Genomic DNA, 21,759 nt, shown 5'->3' with positions numbered 1-21,759 from the left:
TTCCGAGACCTTGCCTTGATACTATCACATCAGCCATTATATGTCAGGAACACATGTACTTATTTTCTTGTGCTTGTATGTGCGCGTTTTACATAAACTGCACGTCTTGCTCTTTTAAGAATCTAACACACATAATTACATGTATTATCTATTATGGGACTAAACTGCATGCTCATTCTGTTTAAAAAAACACACACACACATTTTCTTGAAAAACTAGGTTCCAAGTGATATGAACAGGAAATGGATGTAGAAATGGGTCTTGGGAGCCAAATCTGATTTGAACAGCAAGTTGTCTACAGCAATTCCTGCCAAAAATACTTGTTGTAGGTCAGAATTTCTTGTGTGAACTAACGGAAAAGTTTCTCTATCAGGTATATAGTGTGCCACATGACTAAAATCACATTACATTAGGTCAACAGAGCACTTGCTTTATAATATGCACATACTTAAGATTGTAAAGCTTAATTAGAAGCAGGTATGCGAGAGGCACACCATACCTGACTCTAACATTTTTGTTCCTGCGTACATGGCCCATCCATGGCTTCCATTGGTCTGTTGACGTCCTAGACTCCAAGGCGATGACATTCAGAGAAGGGTCTTTGGAGAAGCATTAGGCGGAGAGCTCTTTCTCTCACTGCTTTGAGACGACACGATGAAAAGATAGTTATCATGGACCAGGAAGAGAGTCCACAGTAGATAGCAGATCCATGGCTGCTTTAATTTTTACATGTCCCTAATCTTTGTCATTGTGGAAACAAACGAAAGGTCACCAGTAAAGACGTAGTACTGTCTAAGTTAGAGTTTCTGTTGCTGTGACAGAACGCCATGACCAAACAAGCAAGTGGGAGGGGGGCAAGGAAAGGGTTTATTTGCTTTATACTCCCATATTACTGTTCATTATTGAAGGAAGTCAGGACAGGAACTCAAACCTGGAGGTAGGAACGGATGTAGAGGTCACAGAGGGGTGCTGCTTACTCGCTGGCTTCCCATGCTTGGCTCAGCCTGCTTTCCTACAGAACCCAGGACCACCAGCCCAGGGATGGCCCCACCCACAGCGGGCTGGGCTTTCCCCCATTGACTTAGTAATTGACTGAGAAATTGCCGGACAGCTGGATCTCATGGAGGCATTTCCCCAGCCGAGGCTCCTTCCTCTGTGATGTCTCTAGCTTGTGTCAAGTGGGCACAAAACCAGCCAGTGCAAATAATTTTGTTATAAGAACTCAAATGAATAAGAACATCTCTGAAGAGTTGTTTATCATTTACTCGGCTAAATTTTGTGGAACATGATAGGAATAAATTAAAAATTTCAAGTAGTATGATGAGCGCTTTCCTTATTGTAAATGCACAGTGGCGAGGAGTTCTCTGGATGAGGAACAGAAAAAACTCCTCAGAAGGATTAAAATCACATCGTTTAGCATGGTGGTGCATGGTCATGGTCAAACGCGAGTTAACTTTGGAGATGGAGGCTCATTTGTCGTGCTGCTAGAAGGTAGGTAATCTGAATTGTTGGTTAAGGGTTTGAAGGGATAAAATGCTTATGTCAGCATTCAGAGACATGTCTGACTTGTTACTGAGAAATACTAGCTACCCAAAACCAACAAAATAAAACAAAACAATACAAGCTGCAGAAACAAAACAGAAAAGCCAGCCAAGCCTCCTGCAATGCTGCTGATGCATCATTAAGAAAAGGCTGAGGACCAGGAAACGTTGGCTGTATTAAAGTTGTACGTTTGGTGAAACAAGAGACATAGTTAACCTTCTAGAGAAGGCTTGTTCCCTCCTGAGCTGGAGAAAGAGAGTTTTCAGGCGTTCATCAAACTAGAGCTCACAAAACATGCCACTGAACTTAAAGTTGGAGGTCATGAAATAAACTGAATTAAATTAGGAACACTTCACCAGCAGTAAAACAGAAAAAGGAAGCACCTCTTCTGGATAAATTAGGAGAGAAACTAACTAGGACTTGGAGGGATGATTAGATCTGAGGGTGAGAATAAGCAAGCCAGTGGCTGAGCAGCCGGACGTTTCTGGTTTAGGCAACAGGCTTCATCTTGGGGCAAGACGAGGGACTCAGTTTTGAACATACTGTGTGTGAGGTAGACAACGTTGGGCAGCCAGTAGATATTGGGAGATATGAATCATGATGTCAGGCAAGGAGTCTTGATTGGTAAGAATAAAATCAGTGCTATTCAGAGTGGGTGATCTGTTGATGGTATGGCTCTTACTCAAGGTGAGTAAATAAGATCCAAGAACAAGGGTTATATTTAGGGGATAACACTGAAGAATGTTTTGAAGAAATTATAATCCTCAGCTATGCTGGGTCTCGACTCATTATTTAATCAGTTGAAAAACCTGGGCTAAGTCTCCGAGCCTTAAGTTTCCTTCCAGCATTTTAATAGGGATCAAGACAGATGATGAATTTGAAATTACTGTGTATGATACAGGGACTAGGGGAAGCAGTGGTATTTTTCATTTTGGGAAGTAGCTATGTCATTCTAGACAGAGGTGATGGCTGTTTTTGGTCCTGTCCCCAGTGCTGTAAACCTGGGGGTATTGGTGGGATAGTTATAATAGTACTCACCTCACACACATGTAGGGCATTGGCCAATCAGAACCCCAACGTTAACCCTTTCAGTTTCAGCAGTAATCACTTGTAAACAGCTTTTTAAATCAAAAGAAAGGTAAGGGGGCGGTGTAGCATGTCTTCTGTACCCAAGCTAACAGTAGATCTTGGTCACATCTCTGTTCACCCTTTCTGTTCTGTTCTAGGTTGTTTCTCTAGCTGTTCCCTGGCTCCAGCTATAATCAACTCACTTTATTTTTCCGCAACCTTGTCTCTGTGCTTCTGCATATGCTGTGAGTTTTGTGTGGAGTGACTCTTCCACTTCTTTGCCTGGGATAACTTCTACTCATTCTTTAAGATACTTTTGTCACTGCTCACAAGTAGATTATGTGTCTCCTTGCATTTCGTATCAGAATTACTTCTTCCATCATCTTCTTTGGAGTTTAAGAACATTTCTATTCTCGTAGGATTCGAGCCAAGGAGTGAACAAGCCAAGCAGCTCTCAGTACAAACGGTCTCGCCTCATACTTTTCTGTACCTTCAGAATGTAGCACATAATACACATGCCGTGAAGGAATGTGAGTGTAAAAGTTGCTTCTGAATTAAATATTTAGAAATGTGGAAAAATTATTGCTCATAGAGATCACTGTCCATAAACACATAGGCATTGAGAATTGAATTATAAGTGCTATTATCTCTTACACACAGGCAGTTACAAATGCCTATTGCTTTAAAGTTCATCTCTTACAAATTCAAATGACTTCCTTGGTAAGGTATAAAACACTAGTTGCTTTGATTTGGGTTTTTCTGCTGAACTCCCATGATTATAAAATGACATCCATTTATTTTATATAAGTAGCTTACCAGTCTTGACTCTCTGACCTTTGGAAAATTCAGCACTTTCTATTTATTTAAGAGGACAAAGGCCTTACCCCTTAGGGATAAGCAGTTATTCCTTAATGCAGGGGAGGACCATTCATATTGAGGGCTGTTCGGCTTGTTGACTACTTGGCTGGGATCCTATTAAAGAAGAAATCATTAAGTGTCGGTTAATCCCCGTGGCTCTCTGTTACTGTTCTCATCATGTCTTCTGCCAAATACGAAGATGAACTTTGTGTAGAAACCCAGTGATAAGGAACTATGACCAGAGAACATCTGGAAATGAGTGAGTGAGTGAGTGGGGGCCGGGAGACAGCTGTTTCAACACCTTGCTCTGGAAGATGCTACCATGATGTATATGTAAACAGTCCCCGTGGGAAAGGTGGCGTGGGATTGGTGCACTGATTGAGATTTAACGTTCGGATTGGATTAGGAAGGCCACCTTTTGCTACCAATGCCTCATGTCTCAAAAGAGTATGTATATGAAATCTCAGGTTCGATAAAATCCAGGGAATAGGAGAATGGGCAACAAGGGTGTATACAAAGTAAACTGAGTCAAGATTGGGAAGGATGGATTCTTCAAGAGCCATGAAGCTCTCAAGAGTGTAAAGGGTGGGGCGGCTTAGAGGAAGAACTGAGGGAGAAGCTGGAGAGGGTGGAGAGTGTGACCGGATGTCTGAGGGAGAAGCTGGAGAGGGTGGAGAGGGTGACCGGATGTTTTAGTGACAACGCTGTTGTAAACTGGACGTGGGGTTGGATTGGGCAGGCCTAAAAATGAAGTTTTGTTTGTTGCCTTTTTCCTTTGGTTTTATTTTTTAAATTTGTGTGTGTGTGTGTGTGTGTGTGTGTGTGTGTGTGTGTGTGTGTGTGCACATGAGTGTCCATTGAGACCAGAACCAGAAGAGGGACACTCTGGATCAGGAGTTACAAGTGGCAGGGGGCTTCCTAAGGTGGTTGCTAGGAACTGAACTCAGGTCCTCTATGGAAAATTACATTCTCTTAGCTGCTGAGCCATCTTTCTAGAACTTTCCCTTGAATTTTAATTTATTTGACACAGACATGTCAGTTAAAAGGATTTTATGGCAATTTCTTCTTGTATCATCTAGCAATATTAAATGTTGAGGTTGGATATAAGACGTTAAACAAGCAATTTCTTTCCCCTTTTCTTAAGTGTTTGGGCGGCTATGATGACTCATTAGACAAATTATGAGGAGCCTATTGTTTTTCTGCTTTGTGTTACTTTTTGTTGGCCTAAACTTTGTTCATGTTTCTGTTCAGTGTGAAGGATAAAGAAAGAATGAATGAAAGAAGTGAAGAAAGATGGTGTGCCTCTTCTCTTCAAGGCTGTGCTCAGCAATTTGCTTGGAGCACACTTGCTCAATTGCTTCTCCTGGATGCAAGGGAGACTGGGCAGCAGAGATTATTTTTGTTTTCTGAGTGCCTGTTTTACAGCACTTACTACATCAAAATACCATAGGCTTAATGATGTACAAGGTAGATACTTGTTTCTCACAGTTCCAGAGGCTGCAGGGTCCAAGACACTTGTACTGGGTATGTGCAGGGTGGTATGGTTGCAAACGAAGGCTCCCTTCAGGTTTTCAGATGGCTGTCCCCTTGTATCTTTACATGGATTTAGGGTAAGCCACTCTGGTCTCTTTTACTTGCCTTTTAAAGACACAAATCACATTGGGTCCCCTGTTCGAGACAGCATCACATTAAAGAACGCTAGCGATTTGATTTTGTGCGTGAGAGAGGAACAGCTAACCAATAGGAGTGTCTATTGATGGCTAAAGAACAGGGCTTTTATTTCAATAGAAAGTGAGAAAGGAATTCATGGTGACTCCAGCCAGCCTGGGCTACAGAGTAAAGACCTTGTTTCAACAATAAAGTAACAGAAATATAGGTTAGACATGGAAAATTTTTACTGCAATATAATTTCTGAGCTAAAACCCTGATTCTAGGGTTTTTAAAAGTTAATCTACATAGTATGACAAGTAGTATGATAAATTTGGGGACACACTGGGCAGTTTTACATATATTAGCTACTCTCATGAAACTTAGATTATTGGCTTGAGTGCAAGAAATCTATGGTTTAAACAAATGAGTAAGTTATAGTAAGTATCATAAAGGAAAACATTGAGTCCTAAGGTTCATCTGCCTTTGCCTAACAGTAAGAAAAAGCTTACATAGGTGAAATTTGAGTGGATATCTACAGAAAGTGTTCTTTTAAAGACCTATTATCTGGCTGTTCTACCTACTGGGTTTTGGTCAGTATTACTCCACCCTGATTTTTGCTTGATGCATGTTTTGTTTGATCTAATTGTGTATTTTTTTCCCTTGCCATGTTAAAAGCTTACTTTGTACTTGTATAGTGTTTTTGTTTGGGTTTCTATAGTGAAAATTTAGTTTGTTTTAGTCCTTTCAATAATTATGTAATAAGCAGCATTCTATAGTGTGTTCTACACACAACATTCTTCTAGTAAGCAAGGAAGTGTCTCTGAGGCAAATATTTAGGAGGTAGTTTACTGAACTGCGGACCACGCTCAGACTCAGCTTCATAGAGTATTGGGCAATTATTGTTGTTTTTAAATTAACTGTATGACATAATAATTGTTTATTATCAGGCCTATAATTATTATTACGTCAATATAACCCACTAGCAATCAATCAAGACACAGACACTTGTTATATTTTAAAACAGCCTTAGTTAAAACAGCCGGGGACAGGAAGATATCAATCCTCTAAACTACTTCCCATAGTGGGGCAGGTGTGAGATCCCTGCCTCAATACCATGCCATCTGCTTCTAATATTTTCTATCAAGCTACCTCCCATCCATAATCCCAAATACTTGTTAATGTTCTTCATCTGGGCCAAATCTCCATCCACGCTGGCCATGTGCTCCTCTTCCATCCAACCCATGGTGGCCTTCTTCTCTTCTTTTCTCCTCTCTTCTCCTCCTGGTCCTCCTCCTCCTCTTTCTTCTCTAGATTCTCTCTGTCTCTCCTCAAGCCTGGGAACCTTAGCCACACCTATCTCCTTTGTCCTGCCCCGGTGATGGCTTTTTATTGGTCATAAGGTGGGTCACAGAGACAGCAAATATTAATTAGCATAAAAACATATCAGACTATCCTCCAACAAATTACCCTGTAGAATAGCTGACAGGTCACATTCTCATCAGCTATAAACATGGATGTTTCCCTTTCCTTGAACCCTTCAGCATTTGATTCAGATATGTCGAATTGAGGTGCCTGGTGCTTTTTACTTGTGGCAGTACAATAATGGTGACGGCCATATGTTGAAGTCTGTACGTTGAAGGGGAAATGAATATATTTGCATTAGCTTTAAGTTATTTCACAATAATATTATTAGCTTCAAGACAATTTTCCTAGGGATAAATGTTTTGCTTCTTGCTTTAAGTTTTGTTCCTTAAAAAAAAAAGGTTTTGTTCCTTCTCATTTACTTGATGTGCTTAAAGAATTAAAGGACTAAATAAAATATTTATAGAGTAGCCTATAAAAAATTCTCTGAAACCCGAGGGGAGCAATTAGAAGTTAATAATAGAGCAGTTGTCAATTATAAGGGTTATTTTAAACTGTTAGGAAAAAGATACCCTTTCTGTCTATTTCCCAGTTGTCTCTCTCAAGGCTTTTGAGGCAACTGAGAAGACACATTTCCTAGGGTACTCTAAAGTCACAGTGCAGTTTTGAGTCACTAGTTCTATAAAAGTCACAGAATTATGGCAAATGAGTAGCTTTTCTACTTCTTGTTTTTACTTGATGTCTTTTGTATATTTATATCAGCATTCATTATAACTTTAGCATCCCATCTTTGTCTCTTCCCATTACAAAGGACATGTTTTATAATTTGACAGTTTCATACATGTATGTGATGGATTTTCCTCATTTTCTCCCCTTTACCTTGGCCTGTCCCATTCTCTTCCTTCTGCCACTGAAATTCTTCTTAAATTCTTCATTCCAATTAGTCCCCTCCTACTTTGTGCTCTCTCTCTCTCTCTCTCTCTCTCTTTCCCCCCCCCCCCCGCTGTCTGTCTCTCTTTGTCTCTATTTCTCCCACCTCTGTCCATCTGTCTCTGTCTCTCTTTCCCCCTCTGTCTGTCTGTCTCTGTCTGTCTGTCTCTCCCTCTGTCCATCTGTCTCTGTCTCTCAGTGTCTCTCTGTCTCTCTCCCTTTGTCCATCTCTCTCTCTCTCTCTCTTTCTCTCTCTCTCTGTCTCTCTCTCTCTCTCTCTCTCTCTCTCTCTTTCTCTCTCTCTCTCTCTCACACACACACACACACACACACACACGATGCACTGGATTTAATTAAAACTTCTTGTGTGAATTGGGGCCTACTTACTGGGATACAGACAGCAGTGGCTACAGCACTAAAGAAAATAACAATCACCGATTGTCTATTGGTCCTTAGTGAGTCATGAGCTCCTCCTCCACGCCTGATGAAATGGTGACAGGTTCAATTTTATCACAACCTGGAGCAAAACAAAACAAAACAAAAAAACAAACAAAAAACCCCAAAAACCCTACAGCTGTAGTGAGTTCATGAGCAAAACAGCCAGGCCACGTCCAGAAGATGTTGCTTCAAAGCACTCTTTCCCTTCCTCTGGCTCTGTCATTCTTTGTGCCTAGTCTTTCATGATGTTCCTTGAGCCCCAGAGAGGGTGATAAAGCTTTCCCACTGAGGGCCAAATTCCCCGCCTTTTCTCATCTGCATGCCTCTGTATAAGCCACTACCTGCTGTAAAGAGAAGTTTCTCAAACAAAGACTGGGAACAGCACTGATCTACAGGCATAAGCATAACATACAAAGCACCTTGTTATGCCCATGCTGCTGTGGTTATATGTATATTTTTCCAAGCAGATCATTACTTCAGCTTGTGAGATTCATGGCTGGGTGACAGTGTTGATGACTTTTCTCTCCCAGCACACTCCATAGCACCTTCTAGCACCGTGGAAGCGAGCCAGGAGGGAGGAGGCTTCCACGCTTACAGTTTGAAATCCTCTATGCTGAGCACCCGTGTGTGCAAATCCCTTCATCCCTGACTATGTTTTATGTCTGCAACAAGTGGGATTTGAAAGGGCTCTTCAGAATATATTGTTGATGGACAGGAGAGGGCATGTTACAAGGATGCCATGTGAAAGGATGGATGGTTGAAAGACTGAGAAAAAGAAGACGAGGCAGGGCAAAGGTAGATAAACGATTAGGGAGGGGATTGAAAATGGAAGCAAAAGCCAAAGTTGCTAATCCATCCCATCTTGATTCTTCTTCTACGGAACAGCCAAATCTGTTAGTTTGTTGCTTTGAGATTTTTCTATATGTTCACAATTACAGTATACAGCACGGTTTCCTTCAGCACTATTACTTTTCTCACCATCAATGCTTAATTTCATTTTAATGGCAAGTAGGGTGACCATCTTTGCTGTTCCGGCTGCTCCGTGTTGAGTGGAGACAGAGCAGGGTTTTTTCTTTTCTTTGTTTGTTTTGTTTTGGCATTGGAGGCAGGGGGATTGACGTAATGAAATGTGTGAACCCATGTAGGGACAACATAACGGGTTTTGGTCTTCTGTGGATAGCTAGCTGTAATATAAAGAAGGATTTTTTCTCCTTTGGCAAAAAATGGCTAGGAGGGAAAGAATAGAAGGAAGCAAAAGGAATTAATAGAGTCTTTATCTTAGCTGCATGGAGGAGACTGGGTGGTGAAAAGACAACTGAAAAAAAAAAACCAAAACAAGCAGATGAGCCCTCCTTCTCATTGGCTGCGTTTTGTGTGGGGGAGATGAGGACAAGGTGCTAATCAATGAGTAAGTGCCCTGAAGAGAATAAAACCGGGCAGTGAGGTAGTGAGTTGGCAAGAGGCTGAGAATTCAGGGTCATTCTCTTTGAGGAGGCAACATTTTGGCTAAGAATTTTTTTTAAATTTTTTTTTTATGAAGAGAAAAAGGCAGCTACCCATGGTCATGGGAATGGAAAAAAAGGCCAGTGTCCCTGGCAAGAGTAGTTGGTGATATACGGACGAGGCCAGAGAAATAGGCAGGCTGCAGAGTACACGGAGTCTTAGCACTTGTGGCCCAAGATATAAATTGTGGGTTTTATATTAGGGATGATGGGGAAACTTAACAAACAGATGAGAGAACTGATCTCATTTCAGTAAATAGTCTCCTCCCCGTGTGAGACGACTGAGGTGATGTCAAGCACAACATTGTCCTGGAGTACTTGGGAAGTGGGTCATATTATTCAAGATCTTGGAGAACTTAGGGATAGCTTATAAGCAAAGAAATTATTTCATAGTCATCATGCTAAATTTGAACTTAAGCTTCATAAAATTTCTGTCTAATAATTTTACATGATGCTGTTCTTTAGTATCTAAAGGCTAAGGTTTAAATGTTTTTTTTGACTATTTATTGAAGATATGTGATTCTATTAAACCCCCCCACCCCCAGTCCCCAAGCAATTAGTGCAGAAACAAAACCACAAGAACTTAAGACCATGTGAGAAGAAAAATCCAGTTTTGTAATATTGGATATTGGGCCTTGGTTTGGGGGCAATTGTAATTACAGAATATCTTGAGTTCAACAAATAATCACAGTCTACTTACTAAAACAGACTTTGAAGTTTCCCATGGGTTAAGTATGAAAAACCCTTGCTTTAGTAACGGTGCCTGATTCTTAAACTTTCTAGTTGAAGTTCACATGTTGTGCCCCAAGAGAAAAACAACCAAATTCCAACTTGGGCACTAAACACAGAGAACTAGACGATGGTTTTTCCGAGTAGGGCGATTTTAAAATGAGCTTCTTAAGAAAAGGAGCAGACTGTGCAACTTCAGCGAATGTCATAGACAAAATAGCAAATCTAGTCAGGCTCAATTTACTTGTTTTTTTCTCCTTCCTTGTGGCAGCTTATCTTAGGGGAATAATAACCTTCCTGAGTAAGAAAAATCATCAATAATTAACCATGTTTCATTTTATGTCCCCATATCAGAAAGAACCAGAAGCTCTCGCTGAGCCATTAGAAGAAGATTGACAAGTGAGCAAAGGGAGAAGAGAAAGTGGTAAAAAAGAAAGAAAGAAAGAAAGAAAGAGAAGATAGGTAAAGAACAGAGGAAGAATAAGAGATTATGGGGAACAGGTCCATGGTGGTCTTTATGTGTTATAGGCAGAGGCAGAAGGGACAAATATTGGGCCCACATATGAGGAATAGTAGAGTTGACCATTGGTTAATACAGAGGATCAGTTCCAGATCTTTCCATAGGCATTTAAATCTAGAAAAATCTCAATACATACTATTTGCATAATGCATGCTATTTGCATAATGCATGCTATTTGCATGCAGCATGTGCACATCCTCTTGTGTGCTTCAAGTCATCTCTAGATTACTCTTGGTAATTAATTCAATGTACATGCTATGCAAATAGCTGTCTTACTGTATTGCTTAGGAAACAAAAGCGAGAGAAACAGGCTCTGATGATTTGTGCAATTTTGAACCTTCTGCCTAATTTTATTTCCAGATACTGTTTCTTCCAACACTATTACATTTCCACCATCAACCCTTCTCATGAGAATTGGGATGCCATTGCTGGGGTTTAAATATAGTGTCAAAAAAAAATGAAATACCCAAAAATTCTGCATGTAGTCTGGGGCGGATGCGTTCGTGTTTGTTTTTGGTAACATGTCTCATGTGCACTCAATTCTATAGTCACTAGAAAGAAGCTAACCTCGAGTCACAGACATGCAACCCTGTCAGAGCTGCACGGACTTAGGTCTTCTGGCTGACATAATTTTTCAATAATGTGGTGCTAACACCAGTACTGTGCTGATGAAACTTCTGAAGGATCCTAGTTCTGAAGTGGTGGATCACAGATGTTTGCGAATACCTAGAAAACAGTGAGAGGCAGTTCACAATGTTTCTTTTTTTAGAAAGAACTGGAGGGTGTAAAATTCCCTGAAATAGTACCTGGCATGCCAGTGAGAGCAGAGGAGTTACACTGTGGGAAGGCAGCAGTTCCTTGGCAATTTCACACATGTAAACACTAATCAATTCCACTCATGATTCCCCTTCCCATTCCTTGAATTTCCCCCAACATTACCTCCACCGATTATTTATTTACTTAGTATGTATACAGTGTTTTACCTGCGTGTCAGAAGAGGGCACCAGATCTCAGAATAGATGGTTGTGAGCCACCATGTGGTTGCTGGGAATTGAACTCAGAGCAACCAGTGCTCTTAACCTTTGAGCCCTCTCTCCAGACATTTTTAAACCTTTCTTTTTTCTTTTTTTTTTCCTGGTTTTTCAAGACAGGGTCTCTTTGTGCAGCCTTGACTGCCCTGGGCAGTCACCCTGTTATCGTTTTTTTCCCCCAGGGGTCCCCACTGAGTTCAGTTAGTGCTGGCTGCTGGGATGTTGGCTAATTTTGTTGGCTTCATCTTGGGCAAGTCTTGCGCATGGACCATAGGGTCAGTGACTTTATGAGAGTAATGGCCGGGTCATGTCCAGAAGACAGCATTTCCCAGCATTCCTCACCATGGTCCAGCTCTTATGTCCTTTCCATCCCGTCTTCTGCAGTGTGTCCTGAACCTTCGCAGGGGAGGAGTTGTATAAAGATGTCTCATTAGGGGCTAAGCACTAACGACGAGTTACGGGTGTCCACATTAACTATTGCCCCCTGCAAAGAGAAGCTTTTCCAGCCAAGGCTGAGAGCAGCAGTAATCTATGGATATAAATGTAATATCGAGAAAGCAGTTTTACTGGGCTATGTCTTGAACTGTGAGTTAAAATAAACCCTATCTTAAGTTGCTTTTGCCCATGGTATTTTATCACAATGCATGTCTCAGTTTCTTTTCCTGCTGCGGTGTTATGATAAAGCAGAGAGCAACATATAAAGAAGTGAGGAGAATAAACATGGAAGGAATTATGAATTTTTAATGATTATTCACTGTACTATAACCGAGTGGACTGTGGGTAGTGGCAGTGTGAGCCTACATAGCGTTGAAGCTAGCCGATAAACATGTTTCATCCTGTTTCTCAATTAGTAAAATGAGGACAATGGATGGTGGATGGTTCTCACAAGGTTGTCTTCAGAATCATGTGATGGAGTGAAATATGGTCATACACACACACACACACACACACACACACACACACACACACTCAGACAGACAGACACATTTGGTTTTAGGTTTGGCTTATATGACAGGCTTTCGCACCTTGTAGCCTGGGGACAGGCCTGAAATTTAACCATAAAAGCCACATTTACCCTCAGATTCTTTGGTATTTTTGGTTGTAAGCCTACTGCCCTTTAGTGGCTAAGCCGTCTCTCCAGCCTAGCCTCAGACTCTTCAACTGTCTTGACCTTGTGATGAGTGCTGGGACTCCAGCACAGGCATCACCACATGGAGCTCCATGGTGTTTCCTCTGAAGACATAATCTCATTTAGTTGGTACCCTACAAATGGCTATTTAAACCCAAACATTAGAGTTGGAACTCATTTGCCCCCAACATTCAAGCAGAATGCTGACATTAGTCAAGTTTGTAAGGTGATGTCCACCCGAAGAATTGGCACACTCCCTGGCAGGTAAACAGCGTGCTCTTCCTGAATGATCAAGGCGACTTGTGTGGACTTTGGTGCAGTTGTTGGAGGAACTGAACCCTGTAAGCCTATGAAAGATGGGAGGGCTTAATATTAGTGGGAATTTTAAAAGCTACATTTTTTGAAAGTTGGGGTTTTCTTAACAGAAACAAAGAAGAAAACAGGAGAAAAATGAAAAAAAAAAAAGAAAGAAAGAAAAGAAACCCTCATGTCTTAAAAAAAAAAATCTTAGATGTCTGTTTCACCCTCCACATCCAGGCTGCTCATTTTATTGCAAATTACTGCCAGTGTGGTGCTCTGTATAGCAGAAGGGTGCTAGAAGGGAGTAATTACAAGGACTTCTGGCCTTTCATCCAAACCCAGGAATCTTAAGTGACAGCTGGTTTGGGGACTTGTCATTCAATTAAGTGGTTTGCAACCCTGCCAGTGGTTAGAAAACCTGTGTTTCATATGAATTTGTAGTCACTGGGCCCACACAGTCTCACCAAGCACTCTCATTTCGTTGGAAACCACTGCTTTTCTGGCCCGAGGGATGCTTGGGCAGACATTCTGACCACTGTGTTTATTTCTTGAAGGTAAAAATCACAATGGGAATTGGACCCGAGTCTAGCAGAAAATGATCCTCCCACCCCGCAATGTACGCACAGCACGACAGCTGGACACAAGGTATGGTTTTCCGTCCTCTGCAAAGGGTGTGGAAAGGGGGGGGGGGGGAGGCGGTGACAGTGGGACAAGAGTCCGATTTTCCCTGTTCACCTTTCCTTTCCTTCGTAATACGTGGAGATTTCATTTCTTAGTTCGACCAGTAATTACTGTTTCTCTTTCATAACGGGTGTGGTAGGAGGTGTACACAGAACAGAAAAAAAAAAATCGGAAAAACAAAGCGCTCTCTGGATGTTTGCAGATGGAGGGTGGCGTCGCCACAAGATGGCGAGCAGTATTAAGGCGGTTTATAGGTCCACGCTGCTGTGGCTAAGTCCAGTTAGAGCTTGGGAGAGTGTGAGTCTTTGGAGACGACCTCCTCACAAGGAAGGTTCATTATGGGTACTGGGGAGAGTGAGGACCCGACCCAGGCCCCACTGCCTGTGGTGGACGCAGCCCACCCCGTGGCAGTTCTCGTAATATTAATCTGGTCGCCTTTCTTTGGTTCTGCTGTTTGGCCCTGCGTGTCTTTGTAGTTGTCCTGCCCTATGGATTGGGAGGCAAAGACAATTTATTAGATGATCAGTCCTCTCAACTTCACAAGGATTCAGTATTATTATTATTTGCCTTAAAGGCCACTTAGGGTTTGTATCCCTGAGATTTGTTTCATGTAATAAATACCTAATTTTAAGGTTCTCTCTCTCTCTCTCTCTCTCTCTCTCTCTCTCTCTCTCTCTCTCTCTCTCTCTGTCTCATAATTTTACAATTTCACAACCTGAACTCATTCTTCTTCTTCCTCCTCTGCTCCCAGTCCTACCCTCATGCCCCACCCTGGCATCTTCCCTTCTTATCAGAGAAGGCAGGGCCCCAAGGGGTGCCAACCCACACCAGCATCTCAAATCGCAACAGGACTAAAGTTATCCTCTCCCATTGAGGCCAACCAAGGCAGCCCAGTGAGGGGAAAGGGATCCAGTGGCAGGCAACAGAGTCAGAGACAGCCCCCTCTCCAGTTGTTAGGAGACCCACCCATGTGTTGACCAGGCTGCACATCTGCCACACATGTGTAGTGGGCCTGGGTCAAGCTCATGCATGCTCTTTGGTTGTTGGTTCAGTCTCTGTGAGCCCCCACGGGCCTAGGTTAGTTTACTTTGTAGGATCATTGGTATATCATCCTAAAAACTTTTTGAAGCCATATTACTAAAACCTGTAAGGTCATTATAGACGTAAATAAAGATTTTCTCTTAGAACTTGATCTGAGAAACTACACACTATTTTCTGATATAATTTTCTGGGATTGTAATTTAAACAGTCATATTGGATGATTGTTGGGGACTGATATACTATGAAAATATCTATGAAAAGATAAGAATAAAGTCAACCTTCCTTCATATTTTATATCTATCCTTAATGTCATCTAAATTATCTATTGCCAGAATAATGTTACCTTTATTTATATTTGATGGTCCAGAGGGAAGCCTCTCTTGTCAATACCTCCCCTTGCACGATGAATTAAAGAGGCCCATTTTATAAGAACAAAGACCATCTTCCTCTAAAACCTTGCCCCCTGTAACCCTAACCTGATACCTGTTTGCCTTTAAACTGTCCATAGCGGATCATTCCTCTGGCACACGGAGGTATCTCCTCTTCCAGCTCCACATTTATCAGCGGGGGGGGGGGGGGGGGGGGTAAAAAAAAAAAGCAAACAGCACCACATCACAGGTACACAGTGTCTCCACACCTATTATAGCAGAGGGCAGTGGTGGTGACCTCTTGGTGGCCCAAACCACCCACAAGCACCCTTTGATGTTGTTTCCGGAGCCCGATCTTTTAAGCAGTTTAAACATCCCATGTTTGAACGCCAGGCCGCCCCATTTCCAGCCGTATTAGAAGCAATATCAAAGAGAGCCACGTTTTTAGTGGCCCCTTTAGTCTCCTTGCGTCAGAAGATCAGGTAAAGGGGAGCACACAAGGCTCTCCAAGGCGTTTTCACCCTCCTGCTGATTGGCGTCCCATCCTTCTGTCACCATTCTTACCCACACGCCTCATGTCTGTCACCAGCAGCTGGACTGGGTCTGGGAAAAAGAAAGAGCCTTCAGGGGAAAATGAACCCACTTCTTTTCACAAATTAAAAAACATGCTCCACTGGAGATCTTTCTACATTTACTTTTCCCAGAAGAGTGGGTGACATAAATAGTTGAGGTTACCCATTTGGTGGATTTACAGCCCTGTGAGGGTTGTCGCAAGAGGATGGTAATTAACGAGTGGGGCAAATGAGCCACGGGGATTGGGGGGGTGGTGGTTCCAAATGCTGTTGCCTAGGCTTAAAGCGAGTGAGCGCAGGAGCAAGACCCGCCTAAGGGTCAGTGGAAGAAGACTCAGGGATCAAATTATATCAGTTGTAAAAAGAATGTTCAAAAGTTTTGGGGAGCCATCCTTCACTGTAACACACAAGCACGCACAGGGAAGTTAAATCGTGTGATTCCTGCCTATGGACCCAGAGCAGTCTCTCCCTGCTGCGTGACTGTGCACCTCCTAGGCATTCATTCGACCGCTTGATTTAGTTCATTTACCCTGCACCATAGTTGTGGAAGGAACTTACTGTCATCTGCTCTTCAGGTGGCGCAAGTGAGTTAGACACGTGAGAGCGATGTATTCGAGTTCAGCTATCCAGGGGGTGGCTCAGGCCAAAGCTAGGTAGTGTTGCTGTCCTAAGGGTCGGCCGACACTGAATTGTTTCTCTAATGGCACCTGATTGAGGAAGTCTGACACACAAGTTTTGCATTTTTTTCACCAGTTTTAAAGATGAGATTGTTAGCTCCCCTGCTCCTAAGAGAAAATATGATTTTTATATCGCATGCTAGCTCAGACAGGTAAATAGTTCACAGGTGACCTTCCTTGCTTTTCTACCAAGCAACAATGTTTACAGTGAAGAAAACGAACAAAACTTCCTCCAAGTAGTTCCACTTACCCATTCTTCCCGGGGGTGTGTGTGGGGGGGACCCCTATGAACATTTCTTGACATTAATTTCTTTGAAATTGTTAAATCCTTATATTTACCAAGACAGTACACACTATTGAAAAAAATGAAAACTTCCTCTGGACTCTAAATTTTGGCCAGTTAGTTAATCTTTCGGGAGTGTTGAAAAACAGGGCTCTAATTAGCAATTTTATCAGTTAACCCAGTCACTCAACTGGGGCTCTTATCTGAATCCTTGGAAGTGCAGGCACTTAGGGACATCAGAAAAAGGCCGACTCATCAGTGTGACAGTTGAGAGGGCTTCTGTGGAGGGGAAAAAATGATCTCAGTAATACACAGTATTAAATGGAATCCGATACCAACCCAATAGAAATTATCCCACCAAAGGGACCCAGCTTAGGACTAGGGGTCTCTTGTATTTCTCTGTAATCCTCTACGGAATGTCACCTTTGTGAGCTGAAGACAGAGCCAGGAGTTTTGAGCAGTGTGAAAACAGGGCATAAAACATGTGTCACTTCTCAACCCCTTTAGTCGCCAGCTCGATGACGCGCCTAAAATGATTCACCCAAATCTAAAGCGGAAGGTGGACTTGAAACCCGAAAACGTAACACAGGCCAAGTGGAACCGGGTCTCTTGACGGAAGCAGCAGGGGAAACAATGCCCCTAATAATGTCAAGTAGAAATCAAAGTCAGTTCCTTAAGTTCAATTTACGAATTTATGCCTGCTTTTCCCGAGGCGTTACTCATCAATTGCTTTGTTTTTCTTCCGTTTGGATGGCATTAAAATGTATTACTACATCTGCATCTTCAGATACGGAAACTACTTAAGCTATAAAAAGAAGACCCCCTGACTTCACAACCAGGCCAAGGCTCTGCTATTATTGGAACAGCAGAGCCAGTCATGGGGTGGGGTGCTGGGGTGGGGGTGGCGGGGGCAGGGGGTGTAGGGCCAGGGTGTGTGTGTGCAGGGGTGCAGGGTTCCCTAAGGGATGCGCTGGGACCAGAAGATATTTATGCTTGCCTAAGCAGTTCTGATGATTTGATAGTTGAAATGTTTATGTTTTTGTTCACTTAGATAATGGACTCAGGACATCTATTTTAAACAGCAGATAATAGCAGCGGTGCACTGAAGGGGCCGGCACAGTGGTAAATGTATCTGGGGATTATTAAAACAAACTTGGATTGACTGCTTCGTAGAGTGACTATTTTTGGCAAGGCAAAGCATTTCCTGCTAAAATGATAATGTTTTAGATTTATTATAAAAGTGACAAAAAAACTATGTTTTTCATGCAGAAGCAGAAGGGGTTAGAACATTACTCAGCACGTAAGGAAATTTGCTTTGTATACACTTTTCACTCAGCTATGTTCGAAAAATAAAATTGGCTCATGAGTTTGTTTTATCTTTTGTTCCTTTAAAATTTTTTTTCTAATTGTTTGACCTTATTTCAAAGTAGCTGAAAGTGCTAAAATCAAAGACCAGGTTAAATTTTCTTTGAAGGATATTGAATATCATGTTCATTGTTCTATTAATAAGAGGTTTGTGTGTAGCTGCTTTCATTTCCACGAGCTTGATAGCCCCTCTTTTAAGATAGATAGATAGATAGAGAGCGCTTACCAAAAGTTTTCTTACAAGTAAGCAATCGAAATACAATGCCCATCTTAAACTCACTGCAAGTTAAAATTCCTGATAGTTTTATTTATTTATTAAGAGAAACAGTGAATAGTAACCAAATCAAATATAGACTTCAGCTTAATAGGGTCTGTTGAGGTTTGCATTTTTTTGCAGAAACTGTAGAAGATTTGGTTCACACCTCTGCTTGTCATAGCAATACGGCACTGGCATCACAATTCCCGGCTTTTCACAGAGCTGAAGTTTTCTCAGAGTCTAATGATAATAATTATATATGATGACCGTATGGATGCGTGACTAGTTAAATAGTATAGCTGCCAGCTGTAACTGAACTTCACAGTTTTCATTGACATTGCCTCATGATTTCTGGGCTCTTCCTACGCTAAATCTACATCCCCACTTTCAGGTCTCTCTGGGATCCACGTGTACCGTCTGTTGAATCATCCACCTTTCGTTGCTCCCTTTGCAGTGTCATATCACCTCTTTCCTTGTTATCTGGTTTTCAGTCTCACCACGGTTGCTAACTTACATGCGTACACCACCAGCTTGCCCCTTCCACCTAGTTTTGTTCAGTTCTTGTTACCTCAGATCCTGTGTGTGTATGTGTGTGTGTGGGGAAACACACACAAACCGAACTATTTGAAGTTCTTGACCAGTAAGTTCAAGTCAGTCCTGGGATGACCACAATCCCGTTCACATCCATTCACTCTCCCCACGATAGAGGAGATAGTTGATATTTTTCTTTTCAACGTGAGTATTTTATTTTATGTGTATGGATGCTTTTTCTGCACGTATGCATGGGCACCATGTGTGTGCTTGGTACCTACCGAGGCCAGAAGAGGACTCCATCAGGTCTCCTGGCACTGGCGTTAGACAATTTGAGCTGCCATGTCGGTGCTGGGAATCTAATTCCAGTGCTTTGGAAAAACCTGAGCTCTTAACCTCTCTCCTGGCTCTCTAGCCTGGCTCTTAACTGGGCTGATACGGCTTCCTAGACAACACTCAGGATACTGATAAAATTCTATTGTATTGCATACAGCTCCCACACAAAAGAATTATCCTGTCTAAAGTGTCTTCCCCCAGGAGACATTCTGATTGTACCCCTCTCTCCTGACTCCCACTGTTTGGTTAAATCCACTACACAGGGCGCTGTTTGAGGAGGAAGTCACGGGAGCTGCTTTCCCCTGGGACTCCAACCTGCGTGGGGGTTCCATTCCATGAGTCCTTGTGCAGCTACAAATGTCCATGACAAATGACTAGAGAGGATTCTGGCTATACCAGTTGAAATTCAATGGCGGCATGTTGAACACACCTAGTGTGTCACGCAGACTGTAGCACTTTTGTACATCTTGGTGGAAAGTAATAAAGTAGATTCGGGGAAACCCGAGTTCCTGATGAGATGAAAACAACAGCAAGATATAGATCGTAGGTTTTTTTTAATTTTTTTTTTTTTACCATGAGAGGAGGGTTTCCTGGGGCTGATAAGTTGAGGCAAATGTGCTTTATGATGTCCACAAACTAAATGAAATTTAGATGTAAGCACCATTTACCTAACTCTAGGCTGGGGTAGCCAGCATTTTTTGGGTATAAAACATGTATGCAGATTAAATGTAAGCCATTGGTGCATGATGGTAGTGACACACATGGCAGATTAAGCAAGTGGAGTCCACAAAACAGAAAGGGGATGTAGAAGTGGTTCAGGTTGTATTGGCAAAAAAATGGGTTTGTTTTTTAAATGAAGTCTAGTAAAGGATTCAATAAATAATAAGACATACTAGAAGGAATGCTCTTCTAAGAAGGCAAAGAGTAAGAATCAGCCTGCAAGGCTATTGGGACCAAGTAGGCCAGGCTATCTCAATAGATAATGCTAGGAATGGCCTCAACCAAGTGTTGGAAAAGGTCTCATACTTTGACACAAAATGTCTCTTGAGTATTTTAAAACAGGGTGGAAGTGTCCACTTCACTTATTTAGTAGAGTCTGTTGAGAAGGCAAAGCAAATGCCTCTGTAATTATTTATTTGTTCTGTTATGTATTTCAGTTAGTCTTTGTTCGTATGATTTACCAATACCACACACTGATAAAAGTGGTAAGTCCATCTTACTTAAACAGTCACTATGATAATACTGATATTTGTAGTGAATTGTACTGAGAGTAACCAAAATTGCTGTTAGGATACAATGCATATTCCTAGCCTGGGAACAAGCAGATCTAGCCATTGCATGGATGGTTTCTTCAGTACCATTTTGGTTCTGGGGATCTAGCTTAGGTCTCAAGGCTTGGAGGCAAGCACTTTTACTCACTGAGGTATCTATCCCACCCAAATATTTTACTCTAATGAAGTGGCTTTTGTGTGTTACTAGAGAGTTTTATTATGGTGGCTGGCTGCCAGAAAGACCATGGCTTGATTAACACTTGGAACTTTTGGTTCCTCATCCTCAACCTTTGTGGAGAAAAGCAGTCAAGGGCTAGAGCCAATCACCAATGGAAAAATCATGCAGATTTAATGAAACCTTTATAAAAGATGTAGCTTGGTTTTATGACTTGGCTGATACACCAATTTCAGGAAGATACACGCACACTAACTTTGGCAGAATAGAAATTTCTGATTTTGAGATCCTCTGGACTTTATCTGACTACTCATCTGTATCCTTTACAATAAACTGAATCAAAGAATCCTATGAATGATTGTAACAGATTTTGGGAAAAGAGGAAGCATCCTGCGGGGACTTCTGATGTTCCAGGAGAGAAATGCTAGTAACCAGAACACATGATACTTGTAACTGGCACTCGGTGTGTTTGTATCTTTTTCTACTGAGCCCTTAAATCTGTGGATTCCAACACTAGCTCAGGTTAGTCAACTGATAAAACTGAATTGGAGTTTAGGTTCTAGTACATGTGGAAGAAACAAAGAATTGATCGGTATGAGGAAACAAAAAACAAGACAAAACAAAAGCCCTACTCATTGTGTCTGCTCAACTTGTAATCACCAACAGAGCTCAGCACTGGGTTTCCTGTGTTCCCCACCACACTTTCCCCTGAGTAGAGCAACATTCTGTGCCTTAGCTTTAACCACCACCCATCTGTTCTAGGGTCCACGCTTTGGATTACTGATCTGAAATGTACCTTCAGCTCTTAATTCTTTTATCCGTGTGCCTTCTCTCCATATCCACCAATTAGAGTTGGCAACACCAAATTTGTTACTCCTTCTCAATTTTCATTCATGGTGTTTCCTCAACAAACAGTGAGTCCGTTCTTCCAGCTGCCGTAGCTCCAACCTTGGCCTCACCCTTCTTTTGGGATCTTGTATCCCGTATCTGGTCTGTCGCAAACCTAGTGAGCTCTGTTTTCAGTCAGACCGTGGCAGCGTTCCACCATCTTCACTATCCCAGTGAAGCCACCATTGTCCTTTGCCTGGGAAATTGCAAAATGTACCCAGTGGATCACTTTTCACCATACAACCCAGTGAGGTCT

The 21,759-nt window shown here is 42.0% G+C and overlaps 1 long non-coding RNA gene across 1 annotated transcript; it reads left to right on the top strand.

Moving 5' to 3' along the window:
- The first annotated feature begins 1,429 nt into the window (after positions 1–1,429).
- LOC311608770 lies at positions 1,430–17,499 on the top strand. The gene is made up of 3 exons (XR_014783153.1): positions 1,430–1,491; positions 13,614–13,704; positions 17,189–17,499. It is a non-coding gene; the product is annotated as an uncharacterized lncRNA (long non-coding RNA).
- Positions 17,500–21,759: the final 4,260 nt, after the last annotated feature.

This window comes from Acomys minous (genome assembly GCF_964271855.1).
Source record: "Acomys minous genome assembly, chromosome: 11".
NCBI classification, from domain to species: Eukaryota; Metazoa; Chordata; class Mammalia; order Rodentia; family Muridae; genus Acomys; species Acomys minous.
Note: the sequence above shows the minus strand (reverse complement) of the source record. Positions and strands in the feature narration are given on the sequence as shown.